The sequence below is a fragment of the Quercus lobata genome, chromosome 5 (assembly GCF_001633185.2).
Source record: "Quercus lobata isolate SW786 chromosome 5, ValleyOak3.0 Primary Assembly, whole genome shotgun sequence".
Lineage (NCBI taxonomy): Eukaryota > Viridiplantae > Streptophyta > Magnoliopsida > Fagales > Fagaceae > Quercus > Quercus lobata.
In genome coordinates this window covers 1,655,440-1,673,707 of record NC_044908.1, presented here as the reverse complement: position 1 = coordinate 1,673,707, position 18,268 = coordinate 1,655,440, and the positions used below count along the sequence as shown (strand labels likewise).

The 18,268-nt window shown below is 31.5% G+C and overlaps 1 long non-coding RNA gene across 1 annotated transcript; it reads left to right on the top strand.

Moving 5' to 3' along the window:
- The first annotated feature begins 923 nt into the window (after positions 1-923).
- Positions 924-3,618, top strand: LOC115993081. The gene is made up of 3 exons (XR_004092771.1): positions 924-1,089; positions 1,253-1,327; positions 3,269-3,618. It is a non-coding gene; the product is annotated as an uncharacterized LOC115993081 (long non-coding RNA).
- Positions 3,619-18,268: the final 14,650 nt, after the last annotated feature.

The following is an 18,268-nucleotide window of genomic DNA, read 5'->3' as shown; positions in this document are numbered from 1 at the left end:
GAATCCTAGTACCTTATATCAACCTATAGTTGAACCCTTACCCCAATACCTAATTGGACTTGTTCTGTAGAGACAATCTCTCCTTGTAATGCACGGCTCCCAGTATGTAACTAACCAATTGCGCGAATCCCAGTACACAACTTTAATCACCAACTAGAGAAGTTGTTGGCTGTAAAGTTCTTCAGTTCATCCAGATGATGAAGATCAAGAAGATGCTTGGTTACAAAACCCTACGATGCACAAACACAACAGCTTCCTCACAAGAAAGATGAAATAGGGCAAATTGCGTCTCTGGTCACAATTTGCTTGAACAAAACTTTGCTCAACACTTGTACAACTTGTGTCTTTGTTTGTGGCCCTTAACATAATCCATTTATATGTCTAGAGTTGTGAGAAAAAAAAAAGCGCAAACATATAATCACGAATTGGATGAAAAACAGTTCTGGAAAACTGAGTTTCATAAACCTCGACAAATACGTTATCTGTCGAGCTGCTATCGAGCCACGGGCTGGAACAGCTCTTCAAAGCTCGATAGATGCTAGCTGTCGAGCTTTAATAAACAACACTTTTTGCACTTGATTCTTGGACAGAATTGCATGGCTTTAACACTTGAATTTGAAACTAGGTTTCTTGAAGCATCAAACACATCTTGGATCTACCCAATTACAAGTAAAGTGCATTTTATCAAAAGATTAGCCAATTACATAAAATAGTGACATATCTAATACTATATATAATAGCAGAAGCCTTTAAGGAGGTGCTACCACGTTAGGAAAAATGTCCCTTTAAAATGCTGCCACGTATATAGTTTTCCATTTAAAAAATCGTACGGTGCGTTTAGAAGACACACTTTCATCAAACGTGTATCTATAAAAACACCAAGCCGCCTAATAAAATAAAATTAAAAAAAAAAAAAACACAAACCCTAAAACGCTCTAACTTTCGTTTCTCCTCCAGATACTCTCTCCTTTCGCTTCCTTTTGATTTTCTTAACACCGATGCTTACGATACAAAGATAGAGAAGGAGGAAAAAATAAACCTTGTGATTTAGAGATGAGAAGAAAACAGACGTTGAGAGAACTACCACCGGTAATTTTTTTTTTTTTTTTTTTCATTCTTTCTTAGATCTGGGTATAGGTATGAAATATGAATTAGTTTTGAGAAATTTGGTTGGATTGATTTTAATTTAGGTATTTGGGTTACATTAGGTTTTGATTTGATTTTTTGAAATTTGGGGTTATATATGATTTAGGTTTGGAGAGGGCAAAAACAGAGAAATAAGAGAGAACAAGAGTTCGATATTCGGAAAGAGCAGAAACCTTTATCGGTAATTGTTTTTTTTTTCTTTTCTTTTTTTTAAATATTGCTTTAAACATTTGAGTTGATTTAGTATTAGGTTTGGGTATTTAATTGAACTGATTTTGATTCAATATCTATCTTCCTTTTTTCCTTTTTCCCCTTAAACTACACTCTTAGATACCATTTAGAGGACAGAAAAACAGCGAGTCAGAGATTGAAGAAGTTTGATTTTTTTAATTTGATTTTGATTGTCAATTTGATTTTTTGTTTTTCAATTAGTTTGTTCTAGGAATAGGAACAATTAAATAGGAATGTTGATTGAAATCACTAGCAGACAAATAACTTGCGGAGAATGACTTAGTTTTGGTTGATTAGTAGTTTGGATTTGTTTTGATTAATGTTTTTGGAATCCATTTATATATATATATATATATATATATATTAATATGGGCATGTTGTTCCTTTGGGAAGGTTACCGTGTAAATTTTAGGGATTTCTTTGTTTTTCGGCATTGATAAAGATTACTGATATAGACGCTCTTATGCTATGAGCGCATCAACTTTTATATGTTTATCCAAGTCAATGATATGGACATGCAGCACCATGACAAAGATAAGATAATCATGGCCTTTTATGAATCAAGTTCTAATTCAATAAAAAACAATATATCACATGTATTAATCACGGCACACATGAATAAATCTAATACTTATGCAGAAAAAATTACTGCAAAATTTTTAATATGAAGAAAAGAACTTTTCTTTCATTCTAAAACACAATTAACACATTAGTGCTGTTTTGTTCTCAAATCAAATTGACCTGTAAAATTGTTATGATTTCATTAATTTTTTTCCCACCTTTTCCCAGCAGCCAAATAGATTGTTAGAGTTCTCTTTTTTCTTTTTCTTTTTTTAGGCTATGCTTTGTAGCAAATTTGGCTTATTTGTGTTTGTATAGTTTTACAATTCAATCTGCCTCTAAGATTACATATAGTCTTAGTTTTGCGAAATTTGAGTTTCTATTAGTCATATTTCTATAACTACTAAATTTAAGTCCAAACCGAGTTTTATATATATGGTTTGTGGTCTCTAGCATTTTTTCCTACAAAACAAATACATATGTATAGTTTTAAGTTTGACTAAACCATGTTTCAATAGATTTTCATACTATACGTATTTTTTTAGTTTATAAATTGACATTTAATGTAATTTTTCTCTTTAGTTAAATATGGATGATAGAAAGGTTCTAGAGAATGTGAAGATGAGAGACATACTTTGGTTTATGGTGGTTGACTATTTCAACAATTACATGTTGGTGCATACACTTGTATAGAAGGAAATCAATTTATGTGGGTGAGGTTGAACCAACATATATCGAAGACTGAATTATATAATGGATTGAATGGTGTGATTAGAATCCTAACTTTGAATAAGAAAAATCTTTGAAGAGGAATGAGACTAACTTATTACTAAAAATTTTATGATATTATGATTTTGTTTAGCTATTTTATAGAGTTATCTTAGAAGTTTTATCATATCATGTTTATATTATTAGATTATGATAGTAGTAGGTTTAAGCAATAAGTGAAAATTGTAGTACCATACTAATAGAAATTATTTATAATTCTTTGATTCTATACCTATAATTAAAGGATTTTACATATTTTTCCATAATTAATTTTTTTCCCCATGTTATATGCTTAATAATCAATGTTGTTTGTTCTCTAGAATTGGTTTTTTGTTTAATTTTGCTTTCTCTTTCATTGTATTTGAAAGATAGTATACCTACAAAAAACATAAATGAGTGTCTTATCTTAAGTTCGTTGTCTTCTCATACATAACCATCTATTGAATGGATAGAGTATGGAGAATGTGTCCAAAATTAATGAGAAAATTTGTGGTTTATATGTATTTATGATTTTTTTTTTTAGTTTCTTATCAAGCTTCTAAGATACATTTACTTTGTGCAGTATATAAATGTTGGGGTTGAACGGAATCTACAAAGGTCTATATTTATTCCTCACAAAAGGGACATGATAGGCGGAAAATAAAAAGGGGAAACGACATTTGACCAATTGGAAGGGAGTAGGAACAAAAAGAACAACTGAGATATGAAATAAGCTGATGCTGAATTAGCATCTTCAAATGCACTTGGTTGGATTGTTTTAGATTTAGATATTTGAGTTAGATTTGGTTTTAATGGGTTTAAAATAAATTTTGTTTTGAGTATTTGTATTAGATTTGGGTTAAATTAGTTTTTGGTATCTGCCTATGGTGTTTGTAATTAGATTTGTAAATGGAGATATGTGTTGGGTGTTTAGTACGTGGTAAAAGTGTATTTAAATATTATTAAAAAAATTCTTTTCTAATAAATGTAAATAAAAAGGTTCCCGCACATAGTGCGGGTTAAAAAGCTAGTGTTCCTAGCTAATATGTGAAACACATATGTCCTTACACAATCACAAAATTATTTAATTAATTTTAATTGTTTAATCAATTAGAATTAATTTAAATTGATCATGTGTGGTCGATTCCACCTAGACATGATGCATGTTGACCGTGCAAACTTGATCATGCGATATCTTTTGATCAGATGGTCCGATTTGAAAACCAAAAACACTGTTGCAACCATTAGAATCTCAAGATCATTTTTATGATATGCAATGAATGAATTGATGCATGTAATGCAATTATGATTTCTGGGGTACATGGATTGGTCATTCAAGTCATTCTCCTTGATTAAATCATGGGTGCAAAATTGGGTGTCTACACTATGATTTGGTATTTGTGTCCTAGTTGACGCATTAAGTTTGGCTTCATAAGTACATGCTTATCACATTTGTCCTTCTAGTCTTTAAACTTATTTTTAGTTTCGACTACCTTAATTAAATAAGTTTTAGGCCAGCATGCATTTCACATTAAGAGGATTGGAATTTCAGAGGCTATTACTAATTTTGTAATTGCCATTTCCATTTTCCCAACATGCTAAAATTTCTTTACATTTTCTATCTTGTAAGGATCATGTTTGTAACACTGTCCTGTCGTGCTTACGCTTCTACTCTATCAATTTTAGTTTTTTAGTGGTCAAATGACTCAAATCTTCATCATCAATTTAGGTTATTCTCTTCCTTTCTTTTTCTTAGTTCCCTTGTCATTCATCAATGCTGAAAGGCGTTATCCTTGAATTATTTTGTATAATAAAGGCCGTTTTATGTTCAATCTTTTGAGAAATGAAAATAGAATCTAAACATCTACTTTCATGCTTAGCCAACAAGTATTATGTGCTGTTGTTTTACTGTAAAATGTTGTAAGGAAAATAATTTCAGCATTTTACAAGTTTTTGTTTCATTGTAAAATTTGGTTGAACTTCAAAATGTTTTCTATTAACTACAAAATCATTTGTAAAATGTTGTACAGCGTTTCACCTTTAAAAACTTAGTAAAACATTGAAAAGCTATTCCATTTTTTCTTGAGTATCAAGGCTCTTAATTATTGTCTTTAGAGATACATTTGCCAAATTTTACTTATGTGGTGAAACCATTGAGAAACTGGCAATAGTTGTTTTCTTTCATTGAATTTGGTGGTTGCTTCTGCATCATTTGGTGAGATAATGATTTATAGGTTGTAGCACTCCAGTGATCTTTTTTCCCCCCTTTATTTTCAGATTGAGGAGGGGACTGTGCTTTATGTTGCTGGGGGACTCATCATAGAGCATCCTTTGATACTGCCCTTTATAAAACAAGTGGTTAGTTTGCTAATCTTTGAGTACCCGTTAACAAAAATCCAAAATTGTAAATAATAGATATAAGAGGTATAAAGGAAAAGCAGAGTTTCATTTCAAAAACTGTGGTCCCCTCTATTGGTTCCTAAAATTTAGTCGATGGGATGTTTTCCCCAAAACCTCATTTATTGACACATTTACTAACTCAGGTCAAATGTTGCATATGTAGTTGAATTAGTTTATTAAAACTTCTATTGAAAACATTTATTTATATATAGAATGTAAAAATCAAGCATCATGTTGACATCAAAGATATGTTAGCGAAAAAAGAGAGAGATGTGTGCTATAGAATATTGTTTATTCCATAATACAAACTTTGTCTTCTTCTAGTAGTATAGAGCAATTGAATATATGCTTATTTTTTTCTTACAAAGTGTGGATGGTTTCAAGTAAGGAAGGAATGGTGCCAGCCTTTTTTGATGGGGATGCCAAAATGTTCAGTGTCTTTCTGAGTTTAGGCTCAAATTTGTAGGGCAGTTTTATGTAGAAAGTGAGAAGGGGGTGCCTTTGCCACATGCCTTTTTTTCTTGCTCATCTTTTTCTAGATATGTAGGCTTTTAGACCACCATGCTTACCTGTTCCCTTTAACTACATTTGAATAATTATTAACAATCCAATTAACTTTTCTCATACCTTTTCTTCACTATTGATTAGTGGGAGATAAGAATAAGATAAACTTATTTTTTTTTTTGGGGCACCTCTATTTTCACAACTTGGGGCACCTTTTTTTTTTTTTTTTTTTTTTTTTTCCAATTTTGAGCCTATACTTCAAAGTTGGTCCATATATACCTGATTAAAAGTTGGACTAAAAAACACGGTATTGTTGTTGTTGTGGATAACCCCAATTTTGACCACTCATGAAACTCCAATTTAACACTAGTTCTTGTGTGAATAGTGTACTTGTGTGGTGGATTATATATGGACCCAACAATCCACTATTTGCACCAAACATGTGTGAGTGTAATAAGATGGTATATTTACCTAACGGGGTCCTATTCATGTTATAAATAAGTAGTAGTAGTAGTAGGGGACACCTGCATAAGCTCCTACTATACATGGCTGAATTATTATTTATTTTTTTCCCCTGATTGATGATAAGATATTCTCAAGCTCTATTCCTCAAGTACCCATCTTAGCACGTCATTGATGTATCTCTGTGCTCGTGTCTTTGTTGGTAGCCAAATTATTTTCTTTTTTTGATTTGAACAAAGGAAACTTTGTTAGCCAATTGTTCAGAACTGAATGATACATATAATTTGATTTTATATACAGATATAAAAGACGATGACACTCTTCCAGCAAGCTTGTCTTCCTAGAGATGAAAGTGAAAAAGGAGACGTAACTTTGACATGTTGGATGCATGTTTTATAATAATTATCATTATATTATTATTTATATAACAATATGAAATAAAAGAATTACTTTCTGATAGGTCAAGAATGTATTGATCCCTTGTAATATATTAATTGATTAATTAGCCAAGTTTATTAATTAAAATTAACATGTAATGTACGTGGTAGCACAAATAAATCACCAAAATCTAAGTATACAATGGAAATTAAATTGACATGGTGATTTGTTTACGAATGGAGAAAACCAACACGGCAAAAACCCCACCGGGTGATTTTAAAGTTATTACTGGGTGATTTTAAGGTCATCACTTCTAAGAATCCACTATTATCACTATAAGTAGTTACAAGTAAAGGAATCCCAATACCTTATACCGACCTACAGTTAAACCCTTATCCCAATACCCAATTGGACTTGTTCTGTAGTGACAATCTCTCCTTTTAATGCATGACTCCCAGTACGTGACTAACCAATTGCGCAAATCCTAGTATGCGACTTAAGCACCAACTTGAGAAGGATGTTGGCAGCAAAGTTTTTCAGTTCATCACACAATGAAGATCACTAAACTCCTTGGTCACAAATCCCTAAGGTATACAAACACAACAGCTTCTTCAAGAGAAAGATGAACTAAGACAAATTTTGTCTCTGATCACAATTTGCATGAACAAAACTTTGCTCTACACTCGTGCAACTTGTGTCACCTTTTACAGCCCTTAAAATAATCCTTATATATGTCTAGAGTTATAAGAAAAGAAAACCCAACCATATACCCACAGATTTGATGAAAATCAGCTCTAAAAAACTGAATTCCATAAACCTCGACAGATAGGGTATCTATCGAGCTAGTTGTCGAGCTTCAAGTTTCAGCAGCTTTTAAACCTTGATAGATGCTAGCTGTCGAGCCAGCTGTCAAGCTTTAAAATCCAACACTTTCTCACTTGTTTCTTAGACAGATTTGCATGGCTTTAACACTAGAACTTGAGACTTTGTTCCTTGAAGCATTAAACACATCCTAGATCTATCCAATTATAAGTAAAGTGTGTTTTGTCAAAGGATTAGCCAATTACATAAAATATTGACATATGTTTCTAACATCAAATCACATATGTCCTAACACTTTCTGCATAGAAAGAAAACAACAAAGATTATAAAATCTTAGAAAGCAAAGATTATATTGGATTGGATCCTGTGATGGAATACTAATTGGCTGTCAATATGAACCCCTCGAAATTCAATCCTAATACTAGTCACAATTCACAACTTTAGGCTCTCAACGACAAGAATATATTAATTAATACTATTACAAAGACTTCACAGCCGTACGTATGTTTTGTTATTTTGTTGCTTAATGGCTTCACTATTATTGTCTCTATATATGCTTTTGTTCTATCTATATGGCATGACCCATGTTAGCTAAATAAATCCTGTGGCATATGTTAGTCACTAAACCCGATTGGAATTTATTGAACATCATGGTCTCTCATGTGTGTTTTTTATTTTTATTTTTATTTTCCTTTTCTACGGATGCTAAAATTTCAGCTAGCTTAGCATTATCAATTCATTTAAATGAAAATTGCAAAAAACTACTCCATCTTTGGCTTGCTTGTATGCCGTGGTGTACTGATCCTGCACCTCTCTTTTTGAGCTGTTTGAGTTGTTTCCTTTAGAAGCAATATGTTCACTAAATATGTGAAACATACTGGATTTCATTGCTACAAATGTGTTTTGACTTGTTCATGTGACCTTGGTTGACCTTGTTGATGTGTTTTGAGTTGCTGAGATGCTTGCATGATTGAATTATTGCCTTCGGCGGAATATCTTTTTGCGTTTTTTAGAATTTATAGACTACATGGACTTGCGATTGTAATTCTTAAGGGGTAGTTTGGTACACCTATTGTGTATTCAAGGTGCTATATGTATTATTATTTATTTATTTTGAATATAATTTTTTTACTTTTAAAAAAAAAAAAAAACAGTGATGATTAATTCTTTCTATGAAGTAAAAGAATTTTGTATCCATCTAACATTTTCCTTATATATCTTTCACAGGTGATGTTGTTCTCAAAGATTTGAAATTGTAACTAGAGGCACTAACTTCACTAAAACTTCCAATCACTATGCAAGAAAATCCAGACGCCTTGAAAACGCTATTCACCTTCATTTTCTATCATTTTGTCTTGGTACCCCAATTCCCACGCCTCTCCTTTGTTGTGTTTACTATCTTTCTTAATTTGATGCATACTTGCATCTTTGTAAGAGTAGTCTTTTTTTTTTTTTTTTTTTTTTTTTTTTTTTTTTTTTTTTTTTTTTTTTCTTTCTTTCTTTCTTTCTTTTAATTATATACATTTAGATTTGTATCATAGGGCTGTATCTGAGACATATGTAGGCCATATCAAGCAAATTTTCTAAAAACATTTGTAAAACAAACATAGATGGGACATACATGCGTGCATTACTGTATTGGAAAGGGAAGTGGTATTATATTTGAATGGGTGAATTTCTCGCTCTTGAAATTACATGAAGAGATGCCCGAGAGTGTGTGTGTGTGTGTGTGTGTGTATATGCAACCTAAACTTCCTCTGAACTAAATTACAGACTACAGTACCTAAATTGTTTATCGCTTCATACATCTTCTCTTTTGACTGACTTGTTTCATAAATGAAATAAAGTTTCATAAATTAAATTAATTTTAACCCTTCATACAACTTCCTTCGTGACTAACATTTTTCATAAATTAAATCAACTTTAAACATCATAAGAAAATGTGGCAATCGACTCTCAACAAGTAACTCCTAATTACATGGATGCATTAGGTTCTTTCTCGCTGATAGAATCAACAAATCTTATCGATTTTTCGAGGCAACTTAGACCAACTCTTGGAACCTCAAAGAAGTGGTCAAAGCCCCAATTATATTTCTTGAAATAACTAAATTGTTATTTTTCTTGTAAATAGAATTTAAAAGCGAAAGCAGAGGCTTTCATTCCATTTGGTGCGGGCAACAGATTTTGTCCTGCAAGTGATCTGGCTAAGCTTGTGATAACTATTTTCCTACATCATTTTCTCCTTAACTACAAGTGAGTTTTCTCAAACCTTTTACTATGTGGGCAATAATTTTATTTATTTTAGAAATGAAATATCACCATACACAATATTAGTATATGTGCTCTATTACAATTCTATAGAAAATCAATTGAGTAAGCAAGATAACCCTTTTTCTATTCTATTTTCTCATTAACCAAAAATGAGTTCCAATGAAATAACAATTAATGATTCTTGTTGAGGTCAGCAGTGACATAAGTATGTAGTTTGCAGATTTTTATTACAAACTAAAATAAAAATACTCATATTTGGTGTGTAATATAATATTTAGCTTTCTTATACATCTTACATGTGTACATGTGGTCCAATCTTCTACATCTTACCGTACTTCTTGTTTATTTTTGCTTCTTAATGGGGGTTTTAGGTAGGAAGACACTAAGCCACCTGCGATTCTTCATCTTCCATTGCTTGCTGAAGATAAGGTAGCTTTCTTTTCATTACTCGCTTTGTGGGAAATGCACCTGGGTGTAATATATGATTACAAAAAATAGAAAGAGTATTCCCTAATCTAGCTATAGTTGCCCTGTAGCCGTGTTTCTTATAAATGCAGCTAAAACCCACCACCTATACCAGCGTTTTTAAAAACATAGCTATAGGTCCCCTCTGTAATAAATACTTATTACAAACAGAGGGGACCTATAGCCGCGTTTTTAATAACACTGCTATATTAGTTAAGGATTTTTATTTTTATTTATTTTTCATTTTACATTTACTTTAAAGAAGTGGTAAATGATCATTGAGATTATGTTTGGATGACCTTATTTTAATTGTTTTATTTGTTTAAAAATACGACTATAGTTACAATAAGTGAGGCTTTAAAAAACTTTACATCCTTTGTTGGTGAAATTCAATTTACATTATAATCTCAAACAAATTTGTTTAAACGGAACCTTAGCATATAAGGTTCATGGTTAGGCGTCTACTATTTTCTAGTTCCTGTCTCTATGATATTTACAGATACAAGTGAAAGTAGTATTATAATAATTAACAATTTTAGGTTGAATCACCACTATTGAATCCACAGGGGTTATTTGGCACATATTGATGAACATTCAAACAGCATCGTATGATTTTAGTTTATATTATCACATGTAGGAGACAACTTCTTTTTTGGAAGTACTTATCTTGGTATTTTGGAGGTTGTAATTATTACAATTACAGTCATGTGTGATTTGTTAATATCTTATTCCAAAAATTATGCTTAAAATATTCTAGAACATATCACATTAAGTTATGCTTCATTTAGTATTATTATTTAGAAAATTGAAAGCATAGGTTACTCTTGAAGTAGTGTTATATATATGTTCTATGAAAATCTAAGCATAGTTGGGTATGTTTGTTTGTAACAAATCACCTATGAATCTAATTTTTAGGTTTATTGGCTTTGCATTACCAAATGTTGTTGTAGGTCAGATTTTGTAAATCTTGTATAGCTATGCATAAAAGTTGGATGAAGAAGAGGAGGGGTGACATGGAATATATTCAAGGTGTACTTAGATTTGTGGAATTTGCATCTTTACATGCACGCGATGGGAAAATCTTATGTACTTTTACCAAATGTGTGAATTTGAGTTTAGTACCGCCAAGGGTGGCACATGAACATTTATGGAGTAAGGGGATGCTTCAAAGTTACACACATTGGAAATTTCATGGGGGAATCGGCGGCTATGCCAATGGCCATCGGATGTGGGAGTAGTCATGTGCAAGACTCCCTAGAACAATACGGTGACTTTCGTGGGATGTTGCTTGATTTGTGCACCATGCATGAAATGCCACCCGAACCAATGGAACAAGGTGAAATTGTGCAACAATCAGCTGAAGGTCCGAATGATGTTGCACAAAAGTTTTACAAAATGATAGATGATGTGGACAAACCTTTATATGCTAGTTGTACAAAATTTAACATATTCTTAGCCATCGTTGTGTTGTTCCAATTGAAGACTCTTTATGGTTGGACCAACAAGTCATTTACTATGTTGCTTCAACTCTTGAATGATTTACTTCAGACGCTAAATTGCCAAAGGACCATTATGAGGCAAAGAAGATAATCTGAGATTTAGGTTTGGGTTATGAGAAGATCCATGCTTGTCCCAATGATTGTATACTGTTTTGGAAGGAGAAAAAAGCTACAAAGATTCTATGGTGGTTCCCCTTAAAGCAAAGATCGCATCAACTATTTTTGTCACCCAAACTGGCTAGTTCTATGAAATGGCATGTTAATGGCCGTACAGGTGATGGGGTAATTCGGCATCCTATTGTCTCGGATTCGTGGAAAATGTTTGACTTTATGCATTTACAATTCTCGGCTAAGTCGCGTAATGTTAGACTTGGATTAGCTGCAGATGAGTTCAACCCTTTCGGAATTATTAGTACTACTCATAGCACATGGCTTTTCATGGTGGTCCCTTATAATCTTCCGCCTTGGCTGTGCATGAAACGATCATCTTTGATTCTATCACTAGTTATTCCTGGTCCTACATCGCCAGGGATTGCGATAGATGTGTACTTGCAACCCTTAGTAGAAGAACTGAGGGAATTATGGGATGTTGGAGTAGAAGCGTACGATGCATCTTCAAAAAATGTATTCCAATTGTGTATAGCATTGATGTGGACCGTACATGATTTTCCTGCATACGCAGAAGTGTCGGGTTGGAGTATGAAGGGTAAGTTTGCATGTCCTTGTTATGCCTTGGAGACCGACTCTCAATATTTTAAAAATGTCCACAAATTTTGTCACATGGGACATAGGAGATGTTTTGATAGTGATCACGAATTTCAAGAAGAAGATACATTATTTGATGCATCTACTGATATGCAAGTAGCTCCTGTGCCACCAGTTGTGTCAAACATAATTGTGGACATTGAAAGTTTAGTTGGACGTTGTCTGGGAAAGAAATATCAACTTCTTTATAACAAAAGAGAGAGAGGTGAGGCAAACCAGTGTGTTTGGAAGAAGAGAAGTATTTTTTTTCAGCTTGCCTTATTGGGAGGATCACAAATTGTGACACAATTTTGATGTGATGCATATAGAGAAGAATGTGATGGACAATATACTTGGCATGGTGCTGAACTTGAAGGATTGGACAAAGGACAATTACAAGGCACACCTTAACTTGGCGGACATGGGAATAAAGAGTGAACTCCACCTACGGAGAAAAGGTGATGATAAGTATACGACACCGCCCGTGTGTTTTCATATGACTGCATTGGAGAAAGATGGTTTCTTGCAAGTTTTGCGGGACGTAAGAGTGCCTGATGAATATGCTTCCAACATCTCACACCGTGTCAATCTGAAAGAACGCAAGATTTCTAGTTTAAAGAGTCATGATAATCACATCTTGATGCAACAACTCCTTCCAATTGCTTTACAAGGATCTTTGCCATCACACGTTACTAGGCCTTTGATAAAGTTAGCTTGTTTCTTCAGAATTTTTTTTTCCAAAACCCTTACGGTTTCAGATATTGCGAGTGCTGAGGCAGACATTGCAATCACGTTGTGTGAATTGGAAAAGATATTTCCTCCATCTTTCTTCATTGTGATGGTACATTTGGTCATGCACATAGCTACTGAAGCCAAGATTGGTGGTCCAGTTCAGTATCGTTGGATGTACCCCATTGAGAGGTAAGTCATATATAATACATGTACAGTATGAGATTCATGCGTGCTTTGTAATAGCTAGTGTCAATTACTAACCTTCTCATGTGCATTATAGGTACCTCTCACACCTTAAGTTTTACATAAAAAATAGGGCTGCTCCAAAAGGGTGTATTGCCGAAGGATACATAGTAGAGGAATGCTTAACGTTTTGTTCATGGTATATGGAAGGAGTTGAAACTATATTCAATCAACCCACGAGGACGATGTAGGAGTCAACAGGGGTGGTTTCAAGTGTGACACTAGACAATAAGGCGTTGACCCAAGCTCATCGCTACGTGTTATTCAATTCTGAGAGCATTTACCAATTTTGTGAGTAAGTACTACGGAAACCAATATAATTGCATGACAATCCAATGTTCGCTAGGTGTATTAACACTAATACAATTGTCATCACATGCAGGATGCACAAAAGTTTGATGGAGGACGAACTTCGAAGGGGCTATGCACTGTTGTATATCCAATGCTATTATTCATAAGCACCACATGGAGAAGTTTTGTGATTGGTTTATGTCTCACGTACGTGTGACATCTTCAATTTCTTAAGCTTGTAACTTTCCCATAACTAGAATGACTGTACTAATTATAATAAGTTTGTTTGGTTATATTAGGTGATGTCAATGACTGATGCTGATAGAGAAAGCACTGCACTTATTGATACACTTGTCACACTTTCCAAAGAGCCATATACTTTAGAAATCGGCTGAAGCATTATGTCATAAATGGGTCAAAATTTAGGAGTTCGAATGTCGAGGCAAATAGAAAAACGCAGAATAGTGGAGTTAGTGTCGCCACTAAAGGTGGCATTATGTACTATGGTGTGTTAACAGATATTATTGAGTTGAATTATTCTAGCAATATCAGACATATGTTATTCAAGTGTACATGGGTTGATGATCAAAATAGAAGGGGATATAAGACTGATGAGTTTAGGTTTCCTATGATGAATTTTACTCACTCCATACATGGTGGGGAGGAAATGGTGGATGAACCATATGTCTTGGCGTCTCAAGCTACACAAGTTTTTTTATGTTGAAGATAAAAGGCACAAAGATTGGTATGTTGTTGTTAAAACTAAAGCCAGAGATGTGTTTGATGCCGGTATTGGCCCCCATTGTTACGAGGATGACACATATGGGTTTTATGATAACATTCCGTACAGTATAACTAGTGATGATATTGGTAGGGATGACCTTCGTTGGGGTCGAGATGATGTGGAGAGAATGACAATTGATGCCTCTATCATTGGTGAAAGAGATCTTCATGAAATGAACAACTTGGATGATTGTGAGTTCATTAATGATGAGTCCAATGATGAAGATGACAACGAAGTCAAGTACAGCGATGATGAGTAGTGTAATGGGGTACTGGTGTGTTATTATTGAAATTATAAGTAGAATTTATAAAGGTCTATTGCGTGCAAAGTTTGGCCATGTTGCATATATATGTGGAAATTGTTATTTCTTCATGTTGTTAAGAAATAACAGTTTTAACATATATAATTATCAGGTGAAACTGATACTTCTTCATGTTGTTGCATATATATGTTAAAACTGTTATTTCTTCATGTTGTTATGAAATAACTATTTTAACATATATAATTATCTTTAAAACTGTTATTTCTTCATGTTGTTATTATAATATTATCTTCATGTTGTTAAAATTGTTATTTCTTCATGTGATTGCTTGTTGGCTATAATTATCTTTATGTTTGTGTTGTAAAGGTGTTGGACGCAAGAATGGGGAGGAAACATAAATTGCCACTTGTTTACGTTGGCCAAGAATCGTCACATTCCCGACAAAGGGTGGAGGCAAAAGATAAGGAAGCCCATATTTCTTAGGAGGCAAGACCGGTTGCAAGTGACGATGAGACACAGCCCCCAGGTAGTTAACATGTCTTCGAATGTAAAGTTTGATGTTTATTACTAGATGCATAATTCAATTCTAATAGCTATAGGAATTCATTGGGTTCACATTTTTTAATATTATAGGATTTATGTTTTGCAATTTGAATTATGAGTTGGATGTTTAAAAAACCTAATAATATATTTAAAATATCTAAATAATTCTATTTGACATCAAATTTGTAAGAAAAACAAGGGTTTTACTTCAAAGTAAATGTTCCTTTCTTTATTTCTTCAAAATTTTTATAATTTAGTCCAAAATTGCTTATGTATTAATAGCTAAATGAAGTCAAATAAGTTTTTATAAGTTCAATGTTAAATTAGCTTAACATGATTTCACATGTTTGAAGTCATGATAAGATAGACAAATCGATTTTCCTTAGCTTTTTTATTTTTTAACTAGTTATAGGCCCATGCGTTGCACAGTTTTATGAAAAAAATCATAAAATAAATGTATAAATAATTATATATTTTAATAGATTTAATAAAGATAAAAGAAAAAATTATCAAGTGTAAATAATTCTCTCTCTAAAATAAGGGATAAGCTTTCCTCCTAAAACTAAATTAAATTGATAATTCCAAATTGAATTTTAAATTGATAATTATTTTTAAAAAAGTACTAAACAATTGATAAATCTAAAATTAATATAATCTTGATAATATTATAAATTAAAATTAAAGTTGATAATTCAAGAATATACGTGTAGAACATCTTGATAATTTGATGTAACATAAAAATCAAATAAGAAAATTGTTAAAATTAATCTATTAATTCTAACCATATTTAATCATTAATTCTAAGACCCTAACCCTAAGCATATAAATTAGATCAAAGCTAAGAAAATTAGTTTAAACAAAAGGCAACCAATACACCAAACCAAATCAATTTAATAAAAACAAAATACAAAAACAAAGAAGGAGCTTTTAGAAACTTGACAATGTTTTCGAATGTTTTGAATTCATTATTTAAAATCACATGAAGACAAAAAACCAATAATAACACTAAAGAAAATAAACAAAATGAAAATAATAATAATAAAAGAAAAAAGAATGCATACTTGCATTGTCATGGGATTTAGGCATTCACTTATTGAAATAAGCTTCACTCCAAAAAGGATATATAGGGTTATATATATTGGTAGAGTTCCATTTGAAATATAATTCATTTAAATCTTATTGAAATTAAAGATATCTAATCAATATGTTTGTTTTTATCCCATAAAAATTGGAATTAAAAAAAAGGTCATATGAAAAAAAAAAAAAAAAAAAAAAGTTGATTCAACATAACGTAACATATAAAAATTTAAAAATTTAAAAAAAAAATAAAAAAAGAGAGAAAGAGAACGTGGTTGATAGCTATAATGAATTTTAAGATATATATATATATATATATATATTTAAATGTCATCAACGTAGAAATTATCAAATTAATGAAGATATATACTGTTTTTTGGAATAGATAGAGATTATCAAATTATTGGATATATATACTGTTTCTTGGGATATATTTATATCAATCACCTCTTGAAGAATTTGGATTGTGCTTATCCCTTAATAATCAAGTTTTGTAGCTTGATATTCTGATAAAATAATATTAATATAATAATATTAAAATTTTGAAAATTTAGATGGTAAATATTATCTAAATTAAATTTTTATATGTTAAATATTTTATCCCTTAATTTAAGAAATAACAAAAAAAAAAAAAAAATTGTATGTTAAAAATTTTATAAAAATTCTGCAATTTGGTGAAACCACATGGTGCAACCACAGTGTCTAAGCCCAACTTTTATTATATATAATACTAGTCGCTAACCCGTGCTATGCACGAGAACCTACCTATTTATGTGGTAAACTAAAATGATTTTATAAAATTTTAAATTGATTAAGAAACTACATTATTGCATGAATTGCTCTTGTATAACTTCAATTTGTGTTACAATTTGATAAAGAAGTCATTGTTTGAACGTGCAATAACTTAAGAAAAATATTAAAGAATAGTTCATGACTATAAACCTATAACTATTGAAAAGAATCAAAAGATTAAGAGCTTAAAAATTATAAAAATATATGTGTGTGTGTGACTACACAACAGAGAAATATAAGAGAAAAATTTGTTACACTCAAAATAATAATTCATGGTTATAATCATTGAAATTTTCCAGATAGTTTTAGATATTGCAAAAATATAACTCAAAAAGTCAGATGTTAAAACTTCCAAAAGGCCAAAAAATATTAAGGAATCATAAGATTTACATCCTATAAATTATTGAAACAAAACTATATATATATATATATATATATGATTTTATAATAGAGAAATATAAAAGAAAAATTGATTACCTTTAAAAGAATAATACATGGTATAGTTGTTGAAACCTGCTAAACATGTTCAAATATTCCAAAAACTAACACAAAAATTCAGATGTGAAAACTTCCGAAATGCCAAAAATATATGACTATTCAAAAGAGAAAAATAAGAAGAAGAAAAAAGTACATGAACCTATAAAGTAATAAGTTTTAAATTTTAATGGGTCTAAACTTTAAACAATGAAAAAAAATCACATGTTAGGTTGTGTTCCTAGCAACCTTGAAAGAAAAAGTAAAGGGGAAAAAAAAAACCATGAAATACCATCAAGCAATAAGTTTTAATGGGTTTAAACTACAAACAATGAACAAAAATAATCATAAACAATCATAGGTGCAGGGTTTGCTTCCTACTATGGCTTCAATTTGATATGTGTGTTTTCTTTGTGAAAATTTGAGTGAGTATGAAGGGTTTCGACCTTGGCAGAAGTTTATATTTGTGAAAATTTTTGTTATAGAATTTTAGTTGAAATAGAATTTTCAAGCTTTTGAAACATATATTTAATAGAGTTTTATTTAAACTAAACTATTGTAATACTTGATAAGATATAAAACCAAAAATAAAAAGAATCTAAAATAAAAAGAAAAAGAAAAAGAATATAGTGATGACGTGGAAAATTGTGGGAGCTCCAAAAGTTTCGGTTTTATATATATACTAGTCGCTAACCCGTGCGATGCACGGGAAAATTAATAACTAAGTTCTAAAATAGTGTTATTTATTTATTTTTAATAATGTTAAATAATACATGAGTATTTATAAAAGTTCAAATCTCTTAAAACACTATACCAATATGGGAAATTCAATTGCTTTGT